The sequence below is a fragment of the Piliocolobus tephrosceles genome, chromosome 6, assembly GCF_002776525.5.
Source record: "Piliocolobus tephrosceles isolate RC106 chromosome 6, ASM277652v3, whole genome shotgun sequence".
Taxonomy (NCBI): Eukaryota; Metazoa; Chordata; class Mammalia; order Primates; family Cercopithecidae; genus Piliocolobus; species Piliocolobus tephrosceles.
In genome coordinates, this window is record NC_045439.1 from 52,937,307 (window position 1) to 52,943,955 (window position 6,649).

The following is a 6,649-nucleotide window of genomic DNA, read 5'->3' on the forward strand; positions in this document are numbered from 1 at the left end:
CTTTCAGTGCATTGTTTGAGATTACAAATAGTATTTCTTAAACTTGCTTAATCCATAATAAAGACATGTTGCTGTCTTTTTTTTAAAAGTGAAGTACTATGTTACATTTTTTTCTGAAAAATACCATGCCTAGATCTAAAAAGGAAAAATTTTAAATGCCAAACGCATTAACCTCTTGTCATTTGACAAGATTCATAAACGTGGATGTCATAGCATCATCATTTCTCTTACCAATTAAGAAAAATTATGGTGGCACTTAAAATATTTTACTTTTATTTTTCCTTTTTGGAACAGTCAGTTTTAAGGCTTGCAAATTTGACTTTTTGCCGCTGCTTGTAAGGCAGGTAAATTATGGCTTGCATGTTTTCATAAGCATAAATAAATCTTGTGCTTTATTTGGGATGAGGAAGTTAAGGCATTTGAAAATAAAATAAGTGGTTCGGAAGTTTCTTGAGAAGAGGATCAAAAGAAATAGAACCAATGTATAGAAATTTCATATAATGATCCAGGAAGTTTATGGATGTGTTTGTGGAAATCTTACTCTAATAACTTATTGGATTAGATGCTGTTTTATTCTTTACTAGTGAAAAATGCTTTATTTCAGTGGTTTCCCACAGTTGGGAGAGAGAGTAGCTGTAACTGTTCTGAGTAATGGGGGTGAGTATGTTGAGGAAGAGAGGTAGAACCAGAAGAGTGAGGAGACTCGAACCATTCCATAACAAGGAAAGCTTTAAAGACCTTGTATTTTATTGTCTGGAGAACTAGAGGGGTCTGACTCTTCGTCAGTTCATGCAACAAATTATTTATTGAGTACTTGCTGGGCTCTCAAGATTCATGCTTTGAGCACAGGCAGTCGTTCAGTTTCCAGTCCACCTGATTAGATCAGCATGCACTTATTTTTCTTTCTTGTTCACAAGGACTTTTGATCATGCAAGACCTGGCCAAGTCTGTAATCCAGATGGGTTTCCTGGGGCTGTTACTTGAGTATTCCTGTCAAAATATTTTCATGAACCCTGCCTCTCTTAGCAAACACTACTTTCCTTCATAAGTGTTAACAAACATGCTTTTAACAATCTATTCCAGAATATTCTCCAGGAGTAAGTTTACTGGTTGGAATTTGTGGAAGTCACTTTCTCATGTTTCCCAAATAAGATATGTAGTCCTCAGCTGATTCCTCAAAGATGATTGACAGTGAGTTTCATCCATCTTTGTGGTAGTTTGTTAGTTCCTAGGCATGTAAGTGATTAGAAGATTGATTACCTGCTCTCCTAGTATCTACCCACTTTTACCATGTCAGTGTTTTATGAATTAGATCACTTACCAAGAGAAAGCAGAAACAAAATACTTGAATCTGACAATATCTGACTGCCTCTTTTCATTGCTCTGGATTTATTTTCCACATCAATCTCTTTGGGGTGGCCCTAGCCTATTATTCATGTGGGTTCAGCTGAGGCTTGGTTAACCTGGGTTTATAATCCAGTTTAAGTTAAACATTCCCTGTTTAGTAACAGCTGTTCACTTAGGTACTCTCTTTTTTTTTTCCTTATTGTAGTTACTTTTGGTATTATGTGCTTTATCTTTAAAAGCTTTCTAGCTCTAGGAAATTGTTTTCCCCATTTGTGTCTATCTGGTTATATCTATACCAACAACTTTTTGTTGCTATGGATACCACAGATTGTCCTGAATTAAAACTCTAACATAATAAATGTCTGTTTAGCAGTTATTTTACTGAGTAATAATACTATATCATGGCAATATGGCCCTTTAATACTAAGGAGGTTTGGGGTAGAAATTATTTGAACACTCATATCCAAATGTTATTAATGATATTTGACAGTTTTCTCAGTGCCTAATGATATTCCTCACTCCCCATTCCAGGGTAGAGGAGGGTTTGGTCCCAGGCTATGGACAAACTGCTAATTTGTTTGAAGTTTGAATTATTTTTCATGGGAAAGGGAGGTGACAGGAAATGACCAAGACTATCCACTTTTGACTTGAGTATGGGTCCAGTATTAGTAATGGTTTCCTAGGCTCACTGACTGTACCACGAACTGACAGACCTACCAGTCAATTTCATGTACCCAGATAAGGGTCTCACATGGCAACAAAGTACACAGCAGTTTGCAGTATGTGTCTCTTTTAAAGCCAGTTCGGTGTTTTCACCTTGAGGACCACTCCTGCTTACAGCTCTCATAGAGCTCTTCTTGCTCCCCAAATCAGTATATTTTGAAGCTATGTCAAATATTTGCATATAAAGGAAATAAAGTTGTATGTGCTTTGAAACCAGCAAAATATTTTCCTTTGTACAGCACCTCTCTTTTCCTTCTATGTTTATGGATAGAGTTGGTGGAATGTTGCCATAGTGTAAATAATGACTTCTGTGTGTCACTTATACCCTGTGGGGGGGAGCTTTCACTTTAGGTGTGGTTATATCCTAGCAGTGTATCAAGCCCACTCAAATAATGATCTATGTTTATAAGTATGTGTCTAGTTTACTTATGTCATTTAACATCCATAAATGTGCATCTCTCAATCAGTTGTATGTTATGATTGTAAATCAGAAATTTTGATGGCAAAAATATTCTAAAACATTCTTTAGGGGAAAGAAAAATATGGATATCTTATCTAGCATTGCTCATAAAAGTACTCATGTTCATCCTTTTTGGAAACTATTAATCATCTTAGCCTTAGATCATTTTAAGCTCCTTTGCTCAAATCAGTCATTGATCTGCAGTATGACCAAGCAGCTAGTAAGTCTGTGGTACTACCAGGATAGCTTAGAAGATGGTTCTGAATTAATACCTCAGAATGATGTCAAAAGTAAAAGAGTGGCTCTATTGCTAAATACATTGACTAGCTTTTTTATAACAATTTTACTTTGAAATTCAGAGTTCTAAAGCTAAATGTCTAAAAGAAGTAACTGCAGCTTGTTCTGCTGATTTTGGAAAATAGTATTCACCATGTAAGATCTTTGGGGTTGGAGTGAAGGTCTTTTCTGCATTAATTTTGTTAATGCACATTGTAGAAGATGTAGAGAACATCTTGACATGCATAAGAATTGCATGTCATAATTTTATTGTGTAGTGCTTTTTCTAAATATTTACATTTCTTTGGTTACCATGTTCATGTGTTCTGGAGAAGTAAAATTTCTTGATTACTAGGCAGACCCTAAAACTACTAAGAGAAACATAAAATGTAGTTAGCTGTCTCTGCTCATGGTTTGTTAAAATCTAAGCTAACCTTAATGGTGCTGTACCCGCTGTCCACAGAAAATGCCCTTAAGTATAGCCCTACCTTACTCCTTAGAGCTTATTTTGCTTTTGTATTTAATAAAAATTGTCTTAAATGTTTCCTTGTGTAGTTTATGCATAATGGCTGAGTCTGTGTGTTCATTTCAAATGCCGCTAGTTTGTGTATGACCAGGACTCTGATTCTCTCTCCGCCCTCTTTGCTCATTGTTTTGGGGAATATCCCACAGGTGAGGTAGAGAAAATACTTTTCCCTGGAATGCTGGAATATTTAACTGGACAATTATATTTTAGTAATTGACATCTCATGTTTCTCTGTTATAGAATAGTTGATGTTTTCCCTTATACTTAGTATTAAAGTAGTTTAGTCAAGCATTTTTTAAAAATTTTTTGATTTTTTTTTTTTTTTTTTTTTTTTTTTTTTTTTTGAGACAGGGTCTCACTGTTGTCCAGGCTAGAGTGCAGTGGTGTTATCATGGCTCACTGTAGCCTCTACCTCCCTGGGCTCAAGTGATCCTCCCAACCTTAGCCTCCCAAGTAGCTGGGACCACAGATGCACACCACCACACCCGGTTAATTTCTGTATTTTTAGTAGAGACAGGGTTTCATCATGTTGCCTAGGCTGCTCTCAAACTCCTGAGGTCAAGCGATTTGCCTGCCTCAGCCTCCCATAGTGCTGGGATTACAGACATGAGCCACTGCGCCTGGCCTACTGAAGCTTTTTAAATGTAGAGGCTTAAATAGCCCTTGCCGTGGGAATTGAGAGATGCAAATACTTTGAAAATTCATTTGATTATTAAAGTATTTGATTAATCCATGCCAATATTTTCTCTCCATTTGCCTAAGTATTCATGAATAAGCTATGTATTTATGTTGAGAGAATGATAATACATATGCTTCTCAATTTACAATGGAATTATCTCTGAACATTGTAAGTTGAAAATGTAAGTCACAAATGCATTTAATATACCTAAACTATCAAGCATCATAGCTTAGCCACCTTAAACATAGTCATAACATCTACGTCAGCCTACAGTTGGGCAAAATAACCTAACACAAAGCCAATATAACAATGTGTTGAATGTCTCAATGTACTGTACTGAAAGTGAAAACAGAATGGTTGTATGAATACTTGAACTACAGTTTCTACTGAATACATATTTCTTTCATATGATTGTAAGGTTGAGAAATCCCAAGTTGAACCATTGTAGATTGGGGACTGTCGGTAAAAGATTGGCTAATGTAAATATCAATGACTGTCTAAAGTTTAATAGAAATTGTGATTTTTAAATTGTATATGGTTATAATACAAAAATCATGAAGAAGGCCAATCTATTATTACAGCGTGTACTTAGAAAAAATGCCTTTCTTGGGCTGGGCACGGGGACCCACGCCTGTAATCCCGCACTTTGGGAGGCCAAGGCGGGCAGATCACGAGGTCAGGAGATTGAGACCATCCTGGCTAACACAGTGAAACCCCGCCTCTACTAAAAATACAAAAAAAAAAAAAAAAATTAGCCGGGCGTGGTGGCCGGCGCCTGTAGTCCCAGCTACTTGGGAGAGGCAGGAAAATTGCCTGAACCCCGGAGACGGAGGTTGCAGTGAGCTGAGATTGCGCCACTGCACTCCAGGCTGGGCGACAGAGTGAGACTCCTATATAACTTTTCTTGCTATATAACTTTTGGTATTAATTATATGAGAAAATGAAATCCCTAGGTTAACCATTTAGATCCTGCTGGGATATATGATCCTCCTACCTTCCTGAGTATCCTCATAAAATGTTAAGTTCTAGAAGCAGCATATGTATAAAAGTAGTCGGTCGTCTGTATCTATGGGTTCTAAATCCACTGACTCAACTGCAGATTAAAAATATTTGAAAAATAAAAAATACTACAAATAAAACCAATACAGTATAATAACTACACATCATTTACATTATATTAGGCATTATAAGTAACTAGAGATGATTTAAAGTATACAAATACTATGCCATTTTCTATCAGGGACTTGAGCATCCATGGATTTTGCTGTTGGGGGTGGGGTGGGGGGGTCCAATCCTCTGAGGATACTGAGGGATGACTGTATTAATATATTGATTTTATATTACAATACATACTAGTGCTCTGAAATTTCCAAACAGGGCTGGTAATTGTTTTGCAGTATTTTGTAATGAAATTCAAGCAGTTCATCAGCAGCAAGAAGAGTAGTGTGAGACAAAATAAGACGTTTAGTCATTGTATATATATATATATTTTTTTGAGATGGAGTCTTGCTCTGTCACCCAGGCTAGAGTGCAGTGGCCTGATCTCGGCTGACTGCAACCTCTGCGCCCCGCCCCTGCCTGCCCCGGGTTCAAGTGATTTTCCTGCTTCAGCCTCCCAATTACAGGTGTGCACCACCATGCCTGGCTAATTTTTGTATTTTTAGTAGAGATGGGGTTTTGTCATGTTGGCCAGGGTGGTCTCAAACCCCTGACCTCAAGCGATTCGCTCACCTCGGTCTCCCAAAGTGCTGGGATTACAGGCGTGAGCCACCACGCCCAGCCGGTCATTGAATAATTATTTAAAAATGAAATTTTGATGTGGTGAAACTTTGTCTTTTGTGGAAGTGCCTGTGAGTCTGCAACCTAGTGGTCATTGCCAAATGGACATGGGTTCACACTTCTAATTACCAGTAGCCAAGAGAGCCATGTGACTACTGTAAGCCCTACTGAAACCACTGACTGTTCAAACAGGTGTGTCTGTTTGACACATTGTGTGTGACCCTTGTCTACAGCCCAAATGACTGTTTTGGGTAACTCAAAGTTGAATTTAAAGATGAAAAAAGCTGTTTCATAGTATAGGGGGAAGTGAAGGAGTGAGAGAGTTGGAAATTGTTAATCTGTAGCTAAGTTCTTTATGAAATAAATGTGAAAGGATTAATCTCATTCCATATAGTTCCTAGGGTGGAAAAAAAGTGGAGCAGCGGTTTGAACCAGTGAATTCCTCATCTCTGAAAATGTTCCCACAGATAGTGAATAAACAAACACTCTTGGGGCTGATCCAGTACTGGGAGGGGGCGACTGGAAGACTCACAGGATCCTTTTCAATTCTGTAGGTCTATGAAGTAAAAAGCAGAAGTTTTGGGAGGAATAGAGAGGGAGGGGGACATTATTTAAAAGTAAGTTTGGGCACTCATACCAATTTTCTTACTTATTACTTTGTCATATGCCACCCAGTGGTTACAAACAGTAAAATGAAGTAAAAATGAAGTACTAAGTATTAAAAATAGGCAGTCAAATATTTTTCCACATGTACGTTTTCAGCATTACCTCCAGGTAAAGTAATACCAGAACAACCAGTTCGTTTCTAAAAGGAAAATTGCATACCAATTTTCCTATCCCAATTTTCCTGTTCCTATAA